Genomic DNA, 23792 nt, shown 5'->3' on the forward strand with positions numbered 1-23792 from the left:
ATTTTTGTGAAAAGGCCTTTAAAAATGGATCATGGTTGTAAACCACAGTTATAAGATCTAACTAATGAACATGATGTCTTGGCTTCATTCGAGTTTAACTGGCTTCAAAGTGCAGAACATCAAGATTGCATGCAACCTGACATACTGACCACAGCAAAAGTGCCCTTCAGCTGCAGAATGCACTAAGAAGAAATGACATCTAAATAGCCATGTTGTCTGAACTATCTCTGCCAAAGGGCCTGACTAATTAGAAATTGGGAATAGCTACTCTTTTAAGTATTTATTTACAGTACTTGAGAAGTAAGTTCTTTATGAGAGAGGTTGGTTTCTGATGTTTAATCATGAAAGTGATTGAAATCTGCATTTGTAGAGGTCCCAGTGCAGTATTAGTCTGCAAATTCTGTATTCCAGTATTATATTTTCACTCAGTATTTCCTTGAAGGACTACTGACTGTCAATTTCCATCATGATTAATATATTAGGAGAGCTTTTTAATTAATGTGTTAGTTTTATCAGAAATATTTAGCTGCTAAAAATATCAACAGAAGAAAATATGAATGACAGCTTCAGGTTCAAACATGGTTTCTATGCTAGGACTCAGAAATAGCCTTCCCTATCAATTCTGAATGTATTTCAAGAAATTTCAAAGTAAATGATGTTCTCAGCTTTCTCACCCAAAAATGTAGAAGCCGAGTACTTTACTAAGAAATGTTGTATGCACTTTACTGAAACCAGAAACAGCAGAAAGATACCACTTAAGTTATGATTTATTAAACTTCCTAAAATCTTCATGAAGATTTTGTTTACAGATAGATATAAAGCTAGAATTTTACTGTCATAGTAAGTACCAGGTATAGGTATTCACTTTCTTATGGAATTAACCAAAAATAATTTGCTTTAAATTTTCACTTCTATCCAAACTATCTTTTCTATGCTGACAAGCTGCTAAAACATGCAATTTCTTAATTTGCTGAGCTCTCAACAGCTGTAAATTCCCTAACACCTAATTAGCATATTTTTAAAATCGAGGTGTTTATTTAAGGACAGGATTTTTCCGAAGTAATGTAGGCATGTAAAGCTCTTAATATTTGAACAACTTTCCTTTTGATAATTTAGAAGTTTGGAGTTTTTTTCTACTGGCATAGTGTAACCATATTGCTTACTGCTAAAAATCATGGACTGTCTGACAATGGTTAACAATGTCAGACGCCTAATCCTTGCACTCATTTTTTTAGAATAAGAACTCATTTCAGGAGTCTTGTGATAAGTTTTCATATCAGAAATTCTTCAACGATCTCATTGGTTACAGAAAAAGACTGTTGAAAAGACACTGCCTGCTACATTTGGAAAGGACTTGATCAAAGTTATCGGTCAAATATAATGTCACATAGCATTCCCAGGGAAATTTTTTAGTATTGTTCTTTTTTCTCATGACTTCAAATAGTCCTACAAAAACCAATAAGTATACTCTGGGTATTTTTTGCCTTGTCACTATAAAACCATTAATAGTTATAAACAAAAAATATTTCCACTCTGAGATATGTATGACTAATTCAACTATTCCCTGAAAATTTTGACTATCAGAGTCTCTTACTCTCCATTTTCCTGGTTTTTTAATTCTGTTCCCCTGGTTTTCTTTCTACCATCCCACAATCTTTTGTCTTCACCCAAAAAGGAATCTATTTAAATAAAACAACTTTAAAAAGGTCCATCAAAAAAACTCTTTTATATATGAATTACATTATACCTCAAATGTCCTTATAAGACATCAGTGCACATCCCCTTGTATAAAAATATATGAAGCAAAAGTCCTTTGCTGTTTCCTCTGCACATACAACAGCAGCGAATTCCAGTCACTACTTAGTCATGAAAATTTTGATTTTTAGAGAAACTTTATGATGAGAAAATGTAAAATATTCATTATCAATCTTCAGGTGTCACAAGATGTTGTAAAGTACAGAGTCCATTTAAAGTTCTCCGACCTAATTTTTCATTGCATCTTCAGTTTCAATTGCTGCTGAATTTTATTATATCATTTGATACCTTTCTGTCCTTGAACTTACGGGACATGTTGACTTACAAGACAGATATTAAGTAATTTATTTCATTCTTCTTCCTTCCTCACATTTGGCTTTCCAAATTCCTCTCCTTGCTTTTTAATGCCTCAAAAATAATTAATAGTCTGTGTCAGTGCCAGCTTTGGATTTGCCCAGAAGTTTCACCTAGAAAATCTGTGGCACATGCGTTTTGAGTCATGATGTTTTCCCGTTACTAGGCTACTTATCATTCTTCCATCTAGAATAATCTTTATTTGCAGCATTTCTGTAGCACACTACTGCTAGAAAAGATCTCTCCTAAATCACTACTAGGAACCATTGCAGAACATATGGTAATTTTAGTCTACTCAGCCATACCTAGAGTGGTTTAACACAACTGACAAAGCTGCTATGTGCTCCAAAGCTGCATGCTCTAGTTTTATAAAAACAGCCCAATCCTTTTAGAATTGTCTTAAATTTGTGCTTTCAAAGACATAATTTAGATGGAAATATTTAAGGCACTGGCATGATGACTAGAAAACTGATACAGTCACAAAGGAATGATCACTTAAGGAAAAGGGATATAAAAATTATGTTTCTGGTGATAATTTTTACGTCAGAATCACATTTCCCCCCTACTATGATTCAGAATACGGAGACAAAAGAGGAAATTGTTGTAATAGAAAACATGTATCTTCAGAAAACTACAGGTATTTTTTGTGAATTTAGGAATGTGGTTAGTAAGAATGGACACAGTGAGCAGTGCTGTAGAAGGAGTGACTAACCTGGCTTTTCTTAAATGTTCTAGGGCTTTCTCAGAGGCTAATGATGATTCTTCACATCTTCCAAATATTTTTTACATTGTTTACTTCTCATTCACCTTATCTCAACAAACAAATTAATCAGGATTTTTACTATGTGTAACATGTATTTGTGTTGAAGGAGAGTTTGGTTTAGTTTTGCAGGTGAGTTCTCAAAGGAAAATTCTGAGTAAACTAATTAAGCTGGATCATAAATACAATAAAAAAGAAAAATCTGGCTGAGTCAAACTTACCTGAAATTAGGAACACAGTTCAAATGCCTGACTCAATACCACACAGAGATTAATGCATATATACACTTTTATATATTTAAAATGCATATCAAGATCATTTGAATTAAACATATTGCTATATTTGAGAACATACAGTATATTTAAATTGTATTAAAATGTACAAGTGGCATATTAGGGAAAAACTAGATAAGAAAACAGCTTATGTAGAGTTCAACAGCATAATGATACATCTGTCTGGTTATCTGGAATATTCTGGCATCAAACTTTCTCACTAGTGCAGAGGTCTCACTGAAGTTTTTAGTATTTTGTTCTGGACAGTATAGAAATTACAACAGCGAGGGACAATAGTGGACTTGAAAGGTTTGCTCTTTATGTAAACCTTACACATGATATGTGGAGTGGATGAAAGCTGAAAAATTAAATTTAAAACTTTGAGAGGTCATAGTTACATGGGATCGCTAGATGTATAATTTCAAGATTTAGAAAAAAAATAAATACAAAGGTAGCAATAATGGCAGCAGAAATCAACAATAGCTGTCTCTCTAGTATCATTAGCTAGCATTTTCTTTAGTTGCATAGTAAATTAAGACTTGAGATTAATGTCACCTACTTGTGGGTCCTTACAACCGCAATACCTGGTTTGACAACTGATGTCAAGACGAATGAAAAAATACTGACTTAGGATCATATTTCCCCTTCAATTTAAATTCAGAAAACTTTAATTCTGTCCACCTACTTCTTACAGGATAAAGTTCTTAAAGAAAACATGTAGGAATAATGAAGAAAAGGGTGGGAGAAAACAGAGAAGGATAAAAAATTGTTTTAATTATGAAGATCATGAAGAATAATATAAATGTAAACTATTAATAAAGGATCACATCAGAAATTCTTAGCTACTTCTTTTATTTCAATAAATAAATAATCAAATAATAAATAAATCAAATAAAACTAAGGCTTAAATAACAAAACTGCTCAACAGGTAAAGTTTAAGAAAACTTTTTGACAGTCAGATTGTAAAAAATAGTGTCTCATGGTATTTAAAGCTGTATCTTAAGTACTCTTCTTCATAAGTTAATTAAGAAAGAAGAAAAGTTATGTCTGATAAGTACTTTTCAATCTGCCATTCCAAAAGATTGAAAAAAAAAAAAAAAAAAGAACAAAAGAGGTAACAATTTTAAGTGACCATTCATCAATACTTTATAGAACTTGATTATTTGGCATGTGAGTAAATTGTTAGGTGCAGTACTATAAAGCACACTGAACACAGTTTGTCATTAATAGTTCACAGCTAATTTCACTAGTCTTCTAAACTTGACAGAAACTATTTTGTCAAATTATTTTATTATAATTCTCACCAAAGGTAGCACTTTACAGGTTTATAGGACAACTCAATAAAGACACCAAAGAACACTACAAACCTACTTGTGTTTCATCATCATAATGATGAGATGAATATATTATATCACACTTTACTATGTAGGAAAAAACAATTTGGAAAGTGACAATACTTTTCTTTCATTCATGCACATTTCATATAGGGGATATAAAAAAAAAAATGCACCAAAGAAGGGCAAAGTTAATAAATATCTTGTCCTAACCAGTTGACTCAATTTTTTGTGTCAGTTTTGTCATTCAGAATAGACTCACTCATCTCTCTTTGGGCTTTGGCAGAAAGTCAGATACTTTTTGAAATTCTATACCTCTTGCCAGAATGTCTGTGAATGTTTCAGGCAATTGTCAGCTTTAATTTTTGTTTAAAGTTTCAGTGCAGATATTGCTCTTTGAAGTAGACCCACATCTAAGAAAACCTCAATTCTACTGTATCTTGCATTCCAAGATAGCCTAAAGAAACTTGAAAATGAATTTGCATCATGTTTGAAATACACATCTATATTAAAATTCCACTGATTTATAAAGCATTACAACAGACTGTACAGAGTAAAGAGAGGATCATTTCATTTTGATCCTTTCAAACTATTATAGCCTATAACGACATTTTTTCCTTTTCCTATTTTTAAAGCAATAATTGCATTATCAATATATGGAATTAGGAAGTAGGTGTTCCTAATTTTAATTATGAAAACCCATAAATATTATGACGTTATAAAATGGAGATATTTATGTTTAATGACCATTATAGCTACAGTATTTCAGTACAGAAAAACAGCTGTTCCTACAAATATGTACACTACTCAAGTCCCTTCTTAGGGAGTTATCTTCCCTTTCTAAAAATATAACATACTCTTTCTTTATTGGTTCAGCAGTTAGTGAAAAAGTTTAGCACTCATTGCTTTTACACATAGTCAAAGCTCATTGAAATTTGTTTCTTTGCCTCCACAACTAGAAAATATTTAGAATATGAAATAACATAATTTTTATTTCAAATTTTGAATATAACTTGAAATATAGCAATCAGAATAATACTGATTGGTAAAAGAAAATTAAATTCAACTCCTGCCTATGTATGGACATAATTTATGTCTTAAATGCAGACTACACTGACTTTGGGCAAGGCCCCTCATTTCTCAAAACTGAACTTGCATATACTCTCTTAGACTGTCACTGGGCTCTATCAGATAAAATGACATTATCTGCCAGACTTTCAGCTTGTACCTTTCTTCAACTTCACAGTCTAAGACATAAGTAAAAGTCTATCTTTAGGATATCTTGGAAGCACCATGCGCTGCATATAGAAATATTAAAAGAAACCTCCCCAAGAAATATTCCTGAGAGCAGAACCAATGCATTTCTCTGCAATAACAACAACAAAAAAAAAAAAAAAAAAAAAAAAAAAAAAAAAAAAAAAAAAAAAAAAAAAAAAAAAAAAAAAAAAAAAAAAAAAAAAAAAAAAAAAAAAAAAAATAAAAAAAAAATTAAAAAAAATAAAAAAAAAATTGCCAACCCTACTGAGCATCCTGCAAGCCATGTCTTTCTCTACCAAACCATGTTGGTACATTTCACAAGGAGTCTCTGTGCATCGAAATGAAAGCAAAAATATTTTTCACTTTGTTGTGTTGGATTTATTTCTTTGATCTCCATCTGGTTGCAGTATTTAAATATACTGTACTCTATAAATATCTTTAATATAATCAGTATTTCCAAATTATAATTAAATCTACTTTTAAGATAAATATGTAAATTCCCATTCTAAAAATAATCTGAAATAGTGTGTAAAAATATACAAGTTATCAATAACGATTGAACTTTTGGGGAAATCTAGAAAACTTTCTTATTTTTTATTCATTTTGCAGGAAAAAAAGTATAGATACTTGACTACATTTTGAATACACTTTATTATTTTTCAGTTTAATTGAGCTCAGTCCTAAAGAATCAGGTTTATAATTTCTGTACTTTTTTTTGTTTGCCTTTTCTCCATCTGAGCTATCAACATCTTATCAAAATAAAGACAGGTTTAAAATAATTTTTCTTTACTTAGATTCCATATCTTTGGTACACCAGTATAAATAAATGATATAAACACCCTACTGCTGGTTTTAAGTGGAATTTTACTTGTCTATGAATGAGAATGGAAGAACACAATGGTGTCTACATGTGCCTTCATGTTGCCATGGGGTTCTGCATGTGGTTAGAAGCCCTATGCTGCTGGTGACTTTTGATACATTCTTAGCTAAGCAAACTTTTAAAAAATTTAATGCACATTTCAAAACAGCATGAGATAATTAGTACCATTAATGAGGCTTCTCATTGAATTCCACAACAATATCTTTCACAGCAGGAGAATCAGACTATTTGTGTGTCAGGGACACTTACCCTTGACATTTTCTAATTACTTTTTGTAGGTTTTCTTAACTCACCTTAACTACCAGGAGACATTGACATTAAAGCTGACCATGGTGGTCTCTGTATGCCATTAATTATAGGACAGTGAGGTTGCAAGATTCTCAAACACAAAATGTCTTAGCGCTGACAGAGGATCAATGTTGGTCTGACACAGAATTTATATTCTGGGCTTAAGATGTCAAAAGTTATGCCATTATATATAAATATCTTTTATTTAAACTCAGATTTATATCAACAGTCAAGAGCAAATACACATCAATATTTTTATTTTAAGCAAGTGCTATGCAACCACTTCATGGTCTCTCCTAAGAAGTGAAAATCATTAGGATTATATGCAAACTTCAGTACTTTTTTAGCATTTTCATAGGTCCAATGACATATTATAGAAATGGGATTTTTTTTTTTTCAGTTATTTGCCCTTGACCTAACTCAGCTTCTTTCGGATTTGATAGGAGTTTTTATCCTTTTCTTCAAACAAAAATCAAGTAAGGTACCATTTAGTTGTTCTGAAAACTCTAAGTCAGCATAACTGAGCTATCTTAAATTTTAAAAAATCAGTATCCTCATATAACAAAATAAGAAAACAAATTCAATTAAAAAAAACCCATATCTACATTTTCATTGAGCTTCTCACTCTTTGAAGGAAAAATAGATGACATGAGGAGTTCTAAGCAGAGGTTTTCATCTGGTGTCATGTTCCTTCCTGACTTTATTTTCTATGTGCAATGCTATTAAAATTACTGCATCCAACTCTTGGCTTTACAGCTGTTGCCTTTTAAATTTCATTCTCCTTGTCATATTATTAACTATATTATATAAAATTTCTATATTTCTATTTCTATTAACTATATTATGTAAAATTTCTGCATAGCATCCTTTTTCCACCGGTGTTTTTCTCTGATACTAGTGGCCAGCTGAGAACACTGTGAGATTTTAGAAGATAAAATACTGTCAATAATAAATAGTGGAAGCAATTATAAAGTATTTAAATACTAACGCTAAAATAATTTTTGGTTTTTGGTGCATTTCTCATTTTGTCTGAGATTTTTTTAATCGATTTTTATCTCTAATAATCTAGTGGATTGTTTTTCATTTTTCTGTATTCTGTTTACATGTAAGGAAAAATACATGTGTCAAAAGTTTCAGGAGAGACAGGAGAAAGATAAGAGGACAGGGAGCCCTCTTACTGTAATTCAGTATTTTATCATCAAGCTAAATTTATTATCAAGAGTTCTTTTTTGTTTTTGTAATACAAAAAAATTAATTATCTTTTTCTGGAGATCAGCCTGCTACAATGCAGAAATTTATTATTTCCAGGACTTTCCTAGATAATTACCCACCTCAAAAGACCCTAAAGTATACATTAGGGACGCAACATACACGTTACTTGACTGAGGAACTAGCATTGCTACTCTTCAGTACTTCTACCAAAACTCTAAACAGCTAATGCATATCAAAATAACAAGTTAGAAAATTCCCCACTGCCAAATCTGCTGTGTGAACCACAAGTGCTTTCTGTTTTACAACCACTAATACGAAAATCTTTCACAGATAAAAAATTTCTAAGGCAAAAAAAGAATAATTAACCACATCTGGCACATTTTTTTGTTGTGCGTCTTTAAGAAGTATAAATTCTTTAGTTGAGTAGTTCACTTGAAAAGATTTTCCTTGGCTGTTTATCTTACTATTTTATTCTAAATTATTGCAGTTATCAAATTATCTGAAACAGTTTGTCTCTACAAGGGAAAAAAACCCAAAACAGTAGACTATAATGTAGGGTATGGTAGTAGCCAGGCTTTCTGTCTCCTACAGACTTTGTACCTGGCTTTATTAGAGCATCTGATTTTGTAGCTGATTTAATAAGAGCAATTCTACTGAGGAAGAAGAAAAGATGAAATAACTGCTACCCACTATGGAATTAGTGCAATAAAGGAGAAGGTCACCTCTCAAAGGCTTTTACTATATCCTACCCTTATTATAGAAACCTTACCACTCCTATCATGCACACTTGAAAACTGATTTAATTAGCTTCTGAATTTCATCTGACACATGGCTGTAACGCACACCCTGCCTGTTAAAAACAACCTCATGAAAAATATTCCTTCCCAATTCAGAAGGCACCTAACAGCAGGCAATTTGCTTTCCAAACTCATATTTCCCCTCTGTGAGGCACGGATGCCATATTGACAAATTCCCATTCCATTGAATAGAAGTTTGTTTAATTTCTCAGTTTTTCAGAACACAAAATGCTTCCTCGTGAAGTCGGAACTCAGAATGCTCCCTAAAGGGCAGGGAAAGTTTATGTAGTTTTTTTGTTGTTGTTGCTTTGTTTCTTTCCCAATAATGCAATCTTGTCTCTAACACAGCAAGTGAAAGGGTATCAGACAGATGGATTTCAAGGTTGATATTCATCACATACACTTTTAGTATTTGATTTGGCTTTAACTCTTGTTTTTCACATTCTGGGAAGAAAAGTTTTATTATTTCTCCATAAGCAAGCATTATACTTTTCTTTTCCTGGAATTCTTTTCAAAATATTTACCTAAACATTTTATTAGTAATTTTTTCTCATATCCTTCACTCAGTATATTTTTTCTGGTTATACCAAAAAGAACTGAAGCCCTATTTTGCAAATCCTAATAGCCTGGGGGTAGTCAAAGGATGCTATGATTGTTAAGACTGTCCCATTTAACTTCACATTTTCAGGATTTTTTTTCTGAAAATATATGAAAGTCAAAATCACAAGATAAATGCCAAAACCTAGTCCCACTGTCATGAAGGGAAACTTCAGCATAAGTGGCCCCCTGTTGATAACCTTCCTCACACTAACGAGTAGTCTACTGTTAAGTTTCACTATTATCAAGGTAACTGCTTGACCACAGTCAGTATGAATAGAAGTAAATTGACCTTACCTGTACAAGAGTTAAAACACACACACATACACACACAAAATCAAAGCACCACAAAGACCACATTTAACCTTTGAAGACATCTAAGTTTATGTTCAGAAGTTCTCCCTAGAGACCTTCAATCACTCCTTTCTCTTTACATTTACTGTACTGGAATTTAGCATATTACCTGTAATTTAAAAGCTTAGGTCCAAGTGCCTATATTAGGTTTATCAGATCTTTCCCACACCTGTAAAAATGTTGTCTTATCTTCTATATGTATTCAAACTCTTTGAATTCCTATAATATACCAAGGTAAGTAACCTTATTAATACATTAAAAATAGAATAATACAGGTGGTAAGAATATTTCAGCAGATAATGGCATTGTACCTGTATCTATACAGAACCTAAAAGCTGAAAGTTTATTGGGTTCTGTTGCTAATTTCCAGAATGAAATTTAAAAACAAAACTTGTTTAAGGACAGATCTACATGCAGGGTCATATGTATTTTGTGGTGTATACATGCATACACACATGTACTTATTCATTCCACAGCTTTTCAATTTGCAAGTGTGAATGAATAATTTAAAAACGGTGCTCTGTTAGGAAGACAATTCTTTCTCAGTCAGTATAATGACAGCAGTATGCACAGGTAAGTGTAGTGTAATAGGTATATCTGTTTGCTAAAGGTAAACACCTCAATTGGTACAATATATTTTGTAAAACTGAAGCGAAAAAAAAGTCATTGAAGAAACTCATACAAAGTCTTCAGTTCCTTGAAGTGCTGCATATTCATATAGGATAGGCAAATTTTAACAGCTTTGACAAGAAGATGGTAATATTAATCATAATTCAAACGGTTGTAGTAACTGATACTGTGAGGAAAAGACAGCAGCTGGCGTAGTCCAGGAAAGACCCTAATTTTGACATTTCATTCACCTCTGCCTGGGCAAAGGTGGCTCAGCAATATACCATTTGTCTTCATCTGTCTTCCCAGCACTGCAAGTTGACAGGATAACAGCATGGTTGCTTGGTGGTCTGCAACACAAACTGCCCTTTATCTACCTAATCACAGTTCAGTGTAGCATAAGGAAAGTAATTTTACAGGTGTGTAGCAGAATCTGCATCTTCCTGTCCCCTCAGCATTGGCATTGCTTTACAAGGTGGATCTATTCATAAAGAGATATTACCAGTCAGCCCCTGATAGCTGCCAGCCTTTGAAGCAACACTCAAGTCAGATGTAAATAACACAAAATGAAGGCACAGAACATTAAAGGCAGAAATTCTATAAAACCAGTTGAGCTGATTAGTACTAAATTACTGCTGTTCCATCTGCTAGGGTGGTAATACCTTTTCTTTTCAAAGTGCCTGACTGCAATGCTTTATTTCGCAGAGAACCCATGTTCGATGGGCCTGTAGGGAAAACTTAATAGGACTTGACAATGGAAGGAGATAGTGACAAATACATAAGTATTCTTTGAGAGTGCAATGTGTTCATTAAGAAAACTAGCAATTTGCCTGTGGTACAGAATATATACATAACAATATATGTTCCCATATATGCATAGTCTTTACAGACTTAATAGCAGAATCAAGGAATATTTCTTGGTTACTCAGCCTTTGAAGAACAAAACATCTGTAATAAATAGGTACATAGGTTGTATTAGTTTAAGGAAAAAAAGCAACAAATAAAAAACATGACAGGCAATATCTAGACTAAATATAAGTTTCAAAATTTACGAAATTCACTTTATTTGGAAATTTTTTGTACTTCTTCAAACACTTCATATTTTTCAAGAAAGACTGTTTTCAAGAAAGAACTAGCAATATGGTCACTACTGGGACACCCTTAGACAATATCCCAGCCATAATGCTGAGCAGCACTTATAATGGGATTGGATTCTAATGAAATGAACATTAGGAAGTAGAATTAGGAGAAGTGCTAAACTACATTAGGACATAAAAAGCCAATGGAATATGCTAATACCTTACCATTTGGCAACTAGAATCGCTCCTCCTTATGTCTGTCTCCCACAAATACCATCATGAAAGCTCCCACACTTCTCTTCATGATTAAGAATTCATTTTTCCTGTACACTAAATAACTTAACTTATCCTTGGTTGAGTTACTTATGATTAATTCAAATCCTCTCTCATTTTGACAAATAATTCTAGAAAGAAGTTTTCTGAAAAGTCAGATTTCTTAGAAAAATTATGACTAAAAGTATTCTGGGACAGTGCTGAGAAAGTTGAAAAGGTTTTTTTCTGTCTAGAAACCCTGTGAAAGGGGAAGTTCAACATACTTTTTTATCAATAGGTTTTGCTGTTGTTGTTGCCTGTAAAATTTCTGTTTTCAAGACAAGATTGGATGTGGCACTTAGTGCCATGATCTAGTAACCAAGGTGGTAGTGGATCAAGGATTGGACTTGATGATGTCAGAGGTCTTTTACAACCCAACTGATTCTATGTTCTAATGTAAGTCATATTGTTTAGATTTTCTTCTGCAGAGGGTTGGGAAAGAAAAAAAACATCACAGAATAATGGTCAACAAAAGAAAGCAAATAAAGACATCATGCAGTAGTCTTTTCAGATACAAACCGTGAAAGAAGGTGAAGAACTAGTCTTCTTCATATATACTTTGAGAATGAAAATTCTTTGATTATAAAGAGAATAGATATTGCCAAACTGAACAGCTATTTGGAATCCAGTCAAAAACCACAAAAATATTTTATTTCTTTTTCAAACAGATTTGGTCTGTGAAATAATATTAAACACTGATATTACTCTCTGAAAAATATCAATATTGCTAATAACATATGGAAAAGGATGGTCTATTTAAATTCCTGACTGAGTAATGGTACCAAGACAAAGAAGTTTGTCAATTACTATTAATGGAAAGGCAAATTTCTGCATCATTACTAATTTTGTTAATAACTAAAAGCAAACTTCTTCAGAACACAAAAGAATTCTAGTACCTAGTACAATACTATGGTAATGTAGTCAGTGGTAATATTTTAAGTATGCTCTCACCTAACTAATAAACTAAACAAAATTTTGATTAATGGCTGATAGACTGTTAACTCAGGTTGCATTTGTGTCATGTATTACCAGTAGCGAAATGCATTCCCTTTGACATTGCATTAACAATTTAAGGGAATGTGGGTTTGTAGCCTTCTCCCAAACTCAAGTAATCTTATAGTAGCACTCGTCACTGCATTTTTATACACATGAAGTGTCACCTATGACGCCTATGACTTTACAAAGGAAATAGCCCCATAAAATAAAAAAAATCAAGAAATATTTACTATTCTTAGTGTCCAACTTGCATTCTGTCCAGGTATATAACTGATATTTTAAACAAATTGCAGATTTCTGCAAGCTACAGCTTTTACAATACATGCAATAATTTAAAGATTGAAATGAAGATGACTCCGTGCATCTTGGGTATAAATAAATAACACAGTGTCCTATCATTTTCTTCTTTAGCAGTCATGGGAACAAAAGGCAGGGAAGAAAATCCAAGTCTGAAACTAGGGAAAGGAAAAACAAGAGGAATCCCACATGCTTACACAAGACAGAAATTTGCAGTGAGAATAATCAATTTCATTAAAAAACAAAAACAAAAACAAAACAAAACAAACAAAAAAAAACCACACAAAAAACCCCAAAGCAACCAACCAAACAAAAAAGGGAACAAAACCAAAACCAAACAAACAAAAAATCCAAAGTTCAGAAACTTTGAAAACAAGAATTCTCCCACCCGTGCAACCAGGAATAAATGAATACGTCAATCCCTGAAATGCACAGACATACACTGGAAAGGAAGTTATTAGGAAGTTGAGCTGCAGTGTCCTGAATACCAGAGACACCCTCAGATCTGGGAATCAACCTCAAACACATAATTTAAAAACTCATGGGATGAAACCCTGAAATATGCTAAGTTTAAATTAAAGTTTTTGGCTATTTATTTATCTTGTTAAATAGCATAATGATTGCATTAGGATTTTACCTAGTCTTAGTTCTTAGACACCTGGCAATTGGAAATGTGCACTTCTGTCGTGCCCATTATTAATTAAATATCACTGTGATAGGTGCATTTTAAATACCTCATCCGAATTCAAATTTATGTCCTACTTGTCTTTGCAGAATGGACTTCAGACAATATAAAGACAAATAGTGGCATATTCACTACAGTATCCAGATCCTTGGAAACTAAAAAAAACGTCCAAATGAACATTTTCTTCCTGTAAAAAGTTTTAATTTGGGCTTCAGGAGAAATGTATTTTACTTTGTAGCTTCCTTGAGTGCCCAGTACATGAGCAAATCCAACGAGAAAGGAGCAAATATGGCACAGCCAGAAGGCTTATTTACATTTTAGAATGATTAAGAAAACTGACAAGGAACATGTGATTTAAAATTAGCTACTCTGTGGCCCTCACTTGCAGATTAATTCTGTTAGAGTGACTATTTCACCAATGCCACCAGTGATTAAATAAAAATAACAGATATCATTAGATATAATTAAAAGTTTAAAGCATTTATGAGTTATTTTAAATATTTATTATTTATATTATGATTTTATTAGATATTTTTATTTATTTATTAAATATATTAAGTAAAAATAAAATAAAGGTAAAATAATATTGTATGATCAAGGAGAGGAAAGTTTGTAATGTATTTTCTACATGACTTTTATAAGGTAGGATGGCATTTTCATGGTTTTTTTGTCCCATTTTTATTAACATGCTATTACTGAGATGATTAAAAAAATAAAATATATTTCTTTGTAATGGCAAAATAATATTTTTTTCAAATAGGTACAAAATCAAAGATATGGGCTACTTTTGATTTATATGCTTAACCACAAGTCAATTGATCTTGGTCTACAGCTATTTGAAAAGTGCTTAAACATGGATTTCATTGTTATAATGAAAACATCATGAAGAAATACCTTCCCTCTTTTATCAGGGTATCAACATTGTAACTGGAAGGCTTACCTATGATTTCCTGTGATTTTCATTTTATCATCTGTGGGTTTCTTACCCTTTTTGAAACAGAAAAGATATTCTTGTAAGCTTAAGCAAGATATGAGAACAGTGAAAACGAAAAACAACTTCTCTAAATTTTCCATTATTGCTACAATTTGCATATATATTGAACACCCCCACACAGCCACTTCACTAATACTAGATATAGCTTTTACCATATTGTATAGCAGATGACACTTTTCTGAGTCAAATGTGTATATACACAAATATATATATTATATAAATAATTATAAGGAACCACTATATTTCCATGGGAAATAGGTCAGTTCAGGATGCTCATTTCCTCACATTGGAGCCCAAGGAAGAAAGACTTCTGTTCCTTCACTTTCCCTCCTTTGTTTTTGAAACTTTAGAGAGCAAATTTCTGAAAATAATATCTTAGACTTTTCCGTTGTTCTTCCCTGAAGTGTCCATCCTACTTTCATTTTTCCAGGATGCAAAACTATTCACAGATGATCACAGCGTATTCTGAGTTGGAAGGCACCCATAAGGATCACTGAGTCCGACTCTTGAGTGAATGGTGCATATAGGGATTAACACACAACCTTGACATTATGAACACCAGGCTCTAACCAACTGAGCTAATCTTCATGCACTTTCAAATTCCTTCATCTGAAGAAAAACTTTTAAAAAGTGGCTCAAAAACATGGATTCTTCACACAGAATAATAACTGAAAAAAAAAAAAAAAGCCTTTCTTACAGAAAGATCTTCAATGATGTGAAATCTAAAAAAAAGTGTAATTTGTTTTATTATCATAGGGTTTGGTCCTAGCCCTCCTAGGCTAGTCTTATTCCCTGTAGACAAAAGACAAAGAAGGGCTAGCTTTTGAGCAATAACCCAGAAACCAGACAAATTGAAAAGATAACAGTTCATCTTATTAGTATTGCCAAAAACAGAAAAGCAAAAAAAAGGTGAGAGAATATTGCTGTTGATTTTTTTGTCTCAGAATTGTATGCTAATATTACATTCCTTTGTTTGTAATGATACACATTTGTTTATTACCACATGATAATGGAAAAATTTCATATTTTAATGCCAAAAAGGAGATTTTTAGTAATTTTACTATTAATCGATATATTTTTATCATGATACATTATCTGATATATCTAGGGTGAATTATGTGAATTATGTATACTTTTTAAAGATTCTGAAAGGAAACTAAATGACTATAAAAATGAAGTAGTTTACATAGCAGACATCTAAAACTGGGATTCATAAAATCAAACTTTATGATCTTGGAAGAATTACACTTGAAAGTGTTTGAGACCTAAGTAGAAACATATCACAATTCACAGCAGCAATCACAATATCATACCTTGCAGTTAACTCAGCACTATATGTACCAACTCCATAAAATGAGTGAATGTTATTGGAGAAAGTGGAAAAATAAGCAATGCTTTTGGACACCTTTTGCTGATTCAACAGGTCAGTGCTTTCATTTTGCTATATGAAGGGAAAAATGTCTTCATATGGAATTCTGTAACTTAGTTTTTTATGTTTCATAAAAATCAGTATGTTCCATAGAACAGCTCCCAAAACGATTATATTTAAGTCTATGTTCTACAGTACTTTTTAGGTGAAGTGCAAAAATATTATTTTATAAATTTCTTGTAATGTTACATGCACTGTGTCCATAACACAGTTCATAACTAAACCTCAGTATTTTAAAATTATCCCTGGTGAAGCAGGTTGGAGACATTCAGTATCTTCCTCACCTCCATTGTTAGAGGTGTACGTTGCTACAGCACTTTCAGGATCCTGAAACCAGTGGCAACGTCTGGGGTAAGGAAAGCTTATCCTCAGTGCAGATTAGGGATTACTTAAATGAAATGAATACACAATAAACCAGGATGAGCACACCCAAAAAGACAGAGGGAACTGGCTGACATCATTGCAAGGCCTCTCTTGATCATCTATGGAAGCTCATGGGATTAAAGGAGATCTGTGAGGATTGGAAGAAATCAAATGCCACTCTATTTTCAGGAAGGGCAAGAAGGAGGATCCAGGGAGCTACAGATTGATCAGTCTCACCTTGTGAAACTGATAAAACAATCAATCTAGAAACAGTTTCTAAATATATGGAGAGCAAGAAGGTGATTGGGAGTAGTCAAAGTTGATCTCTGGAGGGGAAATTATGCTTGACTGACCTGATAGCCTTCCACGATAAGACTGGCTCATTAGATGAGGGGAGAGCAGTGAATATTGTCTACTTTAGCAAGACTTTTGACACTGTCTCCCATAATTTCAGCATAGACAAGTTGATGAACTGTGGGCTAGATAAATGGACAGTAAAGTGATAATACGATTTGCTGAATCGCTGGACTGAAAGGTGGTATAGAGTCCAACTGGGGGCCAGCCACAAGGAGCGTACCCCAGGGGATGATATTGGCACCAACAGCATTTAACATCCTCTTTGATTATCTGGACAAAGGGGCAGAATGCACTCTCAGCAGATTTGCAGAGAATGCAAAACTGGTGTGAGCATCTAATACACTGGATGATTGCAGAAATGGGCTGACAGGAACATCGTGAAGTTCAACAAGGGTAAGTTCAACGTTTTTCACATAGAGAGAAATAATGCCATCTGTGAGTAAATATTTGGGGCCAGTTGGTTGTAAGGTACTTTTGCAAAGAAGGACCTGATGATCCTGGTAGCCAACAAGCTGACCATGAGCTAGCACAGCAAGGAAGGCCAGCAGTATCCTGGACTACATTAGGAAAAACTTCACCAGCAGGTCGAGGGAAGTATTCTTCCCCTTAGTCTTGATGAGACACACCTGGTGTGCTGTGTTGTGGTTGGGGTGGAACACGACACAGCTTCAGGATACCGGTAACTTTATTACAACAGTGCAGCTACTTTATACAGTCCTAGGTGACACATGTATAAGCACCATTGGTTTGTTAGTAACATAAATAACCCACCATTGAACATACAGCCACGTCTGAATACAATAAGTCAGCATTCTTGAGAGGAAATCCACTCTGTGCCATGGTCCTCTCCATCCGTGGCTGACGCTCTGCCGAGGGTAGACATTCCATCTTCAATATGTCAGCTTACAGAGACCCCAGAACCAGCTGGGCTCCCCTACAGTCCTGCATCCAGACCTGGGCTCCCTGCTACAAGTCCAGTGCAGGACTGTGAAGACATCAAAGTTGTTGGAACAGCTATAGCATGAGCTGAGGATGGGAAATCTGGGACTGTTGAGACTGGAAAGGGCTCATGAGAATCTTATCAGTATATATAAATATATGATAGGAGGAGCCAGACCTCTTCTCAATAGTGTCCAGTGACAGAGCAAGACTCAGTGCACTCAAACTAAACCACAGGAAATTCTACTTAAACATAAAAAAATCTTTACTTGTTTTCATTTTTTTTTCTTATTATTGTGGTTATACATGGTTAACCTACTCGTGCAGGCTGTGAAGTCTGTGCCCTTGGGGATATTCAAAAACAAATAGGCACAACCCCTATAAGATTGCTTAGGGTTGAACTAGATAAGGTGATTTCCACTTCCATTCATTCTGTGATTCATTAAAGTTTATAGTTCAATGTACTTATGGAACAGTTGTGACCATGTTGTGATACTCATAAGTAATATTTCGTTTTGGTTTTTTTTTTTTTGTTTGTTTTGGTTTTTTTTTTTTTTTATTCTGTTAGATATCTTATATTCTTTGTTGTTTTATGAATAAAATATGAGTCCTCTAAAATGGAACTGTTTTCTTGCTTTTGATTAATTAGTGAATTATAATACATTTATATTCTTATTTATATTAATATGTAGGATTTAAAGTAGAAATTCTTAACCCCCAAAATCCAAATTTTATGTGCAAAAATAATTGAGAAATTAAAAATTTAAGTTTCCTTTTCTTAATGTGCTTTATAGATAAAATTCAATTGCTTATGCATTTAAGATGGAAGAAAATGTTTCTTTTTTTGCTTCTTCATATCTGAATCAATCTGAAGGCAATGAACCAAGTACTACTCTGCAGTATACAGGTGTAACTTATATTTCTAGTTTGTGTATAAATAATTTAATAATTTATAAAATTAAATTTATAAATAATAAATTTCCATATGTGTGTAAGCAAAAATAGAACTTAGCCAAGTGCCAGAAATCAAGTAAGATGCAAATACCCTCTAATTTTACAAGTAAGCTATATACAGTAGTAGAAAAGTAAAACTTCCAGAAGATAGTAACTTTGGTCAACTTCAGAAACTTGGGGACAATTTCTTTGTAATCCATAATTATTATGGGAGCAAACAGGTAAAGTATAAATTGCTTTGTTTCAGTTAATAACAAGAAGATAGAAAGATTTTATGTGGTGATTTTATTGTTTTTATTCTTATAATTAGAAAATGTTGTAGAAATACCATTTGTGTTAATTTTAATATTTCCCAACAATCTGAAACAGGAAATAAAAAAAAAATTTACCACTGTCTAATTCAAAATCATCTTATTTTATTGCATTGCTGCATTTACCTTCATCCTTCTGTCCACTCTAATCTTTCGTCCTTACTGGCCATTCCCACTGAAACTGTAGAGACATTCATACTATCAGTGACATTTCTTTGTCTCTTCCTACACAGTCCTCTGACTGACAGAGTCAGTTGTGAAGAGATTTTGCATTAAATTGTACTCAGTTAAACGCAAGCATAGTTACAGTGAAACCTGAGCTACTGCTGAATTCTTTATCACTCTCCGTTCAATTATTGGCTAATTGATGACTTAGATCGAAATATTTACAAACTTTTTTTGGTGTGAATCTAAAGAGGGATTTCCTTTTGGGGTTTTTTGCTTTTCTTCTGTTCTTCACTGTTTAGTGGTGTTTGTCTTGCTTCCACTTGGCATAATTTAATATTGCTGTGATTCAGCATCACACTGACTAAATTTCTGAAGAAGACAGCTTCAACGTTGTCTGTGGACAGAAACACTAGACTAGGTTAACTGATGAAAATATCGCAAAATTATTTATCTTTTAGCCTTGCTATCTCCAAAATATATTGACTACTTGACATCAGGCATCCACAGTTTTGTATGATAAGTACACTACAGAACCATGCCATTTGCAGATTTATGAAAAATAAAATCAACAGCAACTGATTTCTTATTTTTAGGAGATCTTATAGATGGATGTATTTTAACCCCTCTAAAATCTTTAATGATCTGTTTTACACACTTTCTTCAGTCACTACTGCTACCACTTCATGCAGAGAACTTCAGATTTCCCTCTGGATAATTTTCTAAAACCAAGTTTCCGCTGAGCCAAACTTTGGTGAAATGCTCTGGGTAGATTGCAATTCATGTCTTCCTACGTAAATATGCCATCTCCAACTCAGAGAAAATTAACTCCACTGCCATTAGAAATATGGAAATAGAATGCCAAAAAACAGGGTACATAAAGCTTCACACCAAAATAACTTGTGTTTAGTTTTCAGAAGATGCAAGATCTCTGCAAAGGTGTTTTTCACATCACAATCTTTTCTAAAGTTTGCCTTGATATTCTATGGTTGTGCAATTCACCTGCTTGGGTCTATTGAATAAATAATATACTCAAACATGATTCTTTCTGTTATAACAGAGCTTCCATCTTTCACACAATAGTTACCAAAAAAAAAAAAAAAAATCAGTAAAAGAGCTTTGGATTCACAATTATTTGGTATGAATACATTTTCATGGATTAGTTACCAGAACTGGCACTTTTACTCTTTGGGAAACATTCTATTGACGGGCAATGAAACAGTGACATTGCCACAGCAGGGAAGGGAAAGTCATGAGATTGTTCTCAGTCTGGTTTGCTTGATTAAGCAGTAGCCAGTGACATGGTTCATCTGTATTTACTTGACTATTTTTTTTACTGCTATGATTGATTGGTAGTGGCTAGAGTATGAGCAAAGGACCAAAGACATCAGCATTTGTTACGATTTGGGGAAAGAAAACCAAGAGAAAACGTGGGCAAAATAAAAACGACAAATCTCTTGTAGACAGTAATCTGCATTCAAACTAGACAATAGGGCAGACACTTCTCACGCCTTGGATACTCTCACCCCAGTGGGCATGCTATGAAAACAGACACATGAAGGGCAAAAGTTCCACGTTAAAATGCAGGACCTTTTCTCCTCAGACAGAAATATGGTTATGAGAAAAATCAAAAACCTAGGCAGAGTACACTGAGATAAGCGTGGCTTGTGATACCATGAAATTGAATCAGTTTCAGATGTGCTAGATTGCCCCAGCATAGAAAGTTATGAGAGACTATCAATCTGAAATACCTCCTGAATCTTGAGTTGGCCAAAGAGGCTCAACCTCTCCCTTGTCAACTTGTCTGGGTACAAATTTTACCATACCTTCTTTCCCTGGGTCTTTGAGATAAAATCTCTTAGAAAAAGTCTGAGTCACAGGCCTCCCCTATTTCATCAGTATCAATACCCTAACAGTCCTCGCCTTTAGAGACTTAACCTAAGCAGAACAGCTCAGGATTACTGACTCCCCTTTTCTTCCTTAAAGGTTTTAAAATCACCTCCAATCTTCAGCACTTAAAGTTTCTCAAGGGCATTCTTCTGTTCACAGCTTTCACACTTTTTTTAAAAGAGCCTTGGCTCTACATTTCTTTCCCTCATTGTGTTTCTTTTAAATCTTTTCTGTTTAAGTATTTTAGTCAGGCATTGTAAAATCTAGCCTATAAACTAAGATATACATTCATGAAGCAAATATTATAAGCTATGAAACAAAAATACACAATCACCGTAGCCATACGTATGGATGTATTAGACAACAGCATGTCAAAAGCAACAGCTGATAACATGTAAATTATTCATATCTTCCATGCTGTGTAGCTGTTGAAAGAGATGCAATAATCAAATCATCTAGTTTGTGAAAGTTTAATTGTTCCATATAAAATCAAGTATAGAAGAAAAAGAAGAGGATTAAAAATGTAGGAATAAAAATTCACATAAAAGCTAATTTTAAAATATGTATTATCACCAATGACAGTATAGACCTTCTTCATCCACAAAGTGGATGTCATAACACTAAAATAAAAAACCTTTCATAGATCAGCAGTTAAATAGGAAAACTGTTACACCTAGAATAGCAAAAATTTCTGTTAATTCCCTGAGTTTGACCTCAGTTAAATGTTTCTCTAAAAATGTTTATTCTTCCTCTTACTTCTTAAAATAAGTTTAACAAGTATAACTAAATGCAAATAACAAAGCAAGTTAAATAAAAAGAGCACATTCTTCTGGCAGTTTAACAGCTGCTTTCACCATGTTACTGAACTGAAATAAAATATTTGTTTTAAATAAGTATTATGTAGCATGCCCTCAATTTCACCAGTCTACTGTGTAAATTTACTCAAAAGAGTATTATATTTAAAAAGGGTGAAAACAGGAACTGCAACAGAAATATCCACACTAAATGCACATAATAAAAGAAAATAAGATACATGTTTGTGTTTTCATAAATTTATGGCATTTAAGGCCAGAGAACTATTATATTGTGTCAGTTTCACAGGCTATTCCCTTTGATCTCACTAAATCTCTTATGAGACAAATAGCTTGTCTTTGACTGAAGCATAGCTTGTGTTTACCAAGAACAACTCTTGCAGTAAAGAATTTCATCTTGATTTAAGCTATTAAGAGGTGAAAAATCAACTGCTTTGTTCAGTAACCTTTCCAAGGAAGTAACATCTGTTCTTATACAGTGAATGTCTTATTTTTTGCAAGAGTCAAGTATTGGCTCCAGCGTGTAAGTTCTTATTTTGTTGTCCTCTCCTATATTAACAAAAACTGGGGTATCCATTTGCATTACTTTTTTTATCTTTAGAAAGAATTTATCTACAGCACACAAGTAATCTTCTAATTTCATGGAGATAAATTAAACCTATTAACTATATTGAAACTCAGATTGTAGAACACTAATATTAAATAATTAAAGAATTTTTCTTTATCTTTTTAAAAATATGAACATCGTTATTTAATGAAAAAAAGACTATATATCTCATTAATGAAAAATTAAATGTCCATATTATCACATCACCTTGCTAGAGCAAATATAATTTGCTAACCTATCCTGGCACTTTTTCCAAGTCACTGCCTTCCAGAGTGCCATTACCTCTCCTGCCATTATTTATACCTGCATCCTTCTAGTATGGAAATATCTTCAGATAACTTGTTCAATTTTCTTCTCTTTCACTTTGTATTTCTTGTATTCACTTTGTAATTCTTTATCTCAAACTTGAAAAATGAAGTGTAAAACTAAAACAACAAAAGCTGTTAGTGTGGTATATTGCCCAAAAAAAAAAAGGCAGGAATCTTCCTAATTGTGCAGGTCAGAAGAGGTAAGCCATTTTACGTACTAATAAAGTCTTATCTGAAATATTTTTTCTTGATCTCGTTTCATTTTGATATCCAGAAACTTTTGTAAGAATACCAGTAAATAAATGTTCCAAAATTCAAATGAGACATTTTCTCAAGGTATGGAATTAGAAGAAAATGTGAGCAAATTTTTATAATTTTTTTTCTATTTTTTTCTAGTAAATCACTGTATATAACTGAAAATTTTACATATTAATTGGAATTATTCATTCCAAAATCAGAGAAATATTTGAAATTCACTGTTTTCTGATTTCTGTGTCTGAGTTGCTCTCTAAAGACCTCTTAAAGAATATGAAAGCATATTCACAAGGTATGTGAGACCAAAAATTCACCAAGGAAAATGGAACAATTTAAATTAAATAATTTAAAGTGTATTTTACTTCATTTTTTTTTTTTAATCTTCTTTTGCCCTGCTTTGTCTTTCTATGATCTAGTTTTGTTTTTTACAAAACTTCTTCTTTCAATTAGACCAGGTTGCTCAGAGCCCCATCCAGTCTGATCTCTTTGTGATCACTGTGGCCAAGACAGCCACTTTGAGACCCACTGGTCTCATGAGATCCACTCTCTTGACAAGCAGCAGATCAAGGA

The sequence above is a fragment of the Empidonax traillii genome, unplaced genomic scaffold (genome assembly GCF_003031625.1).
Source record: "Empidonax traillii isolate 1590-97213 ecotype Southwest subspecies unplaced genomic scaffold, ASM303162v1 scaffold479:size629863, whole genome shotgun sequence".
In the NCBI taxonomy this organism is placed as follows: Eukaryota; Metazoa; Chordata; class Aves; order Passeriformes; family Tyrannidae; genus Empidonax; species Empidonax traillii.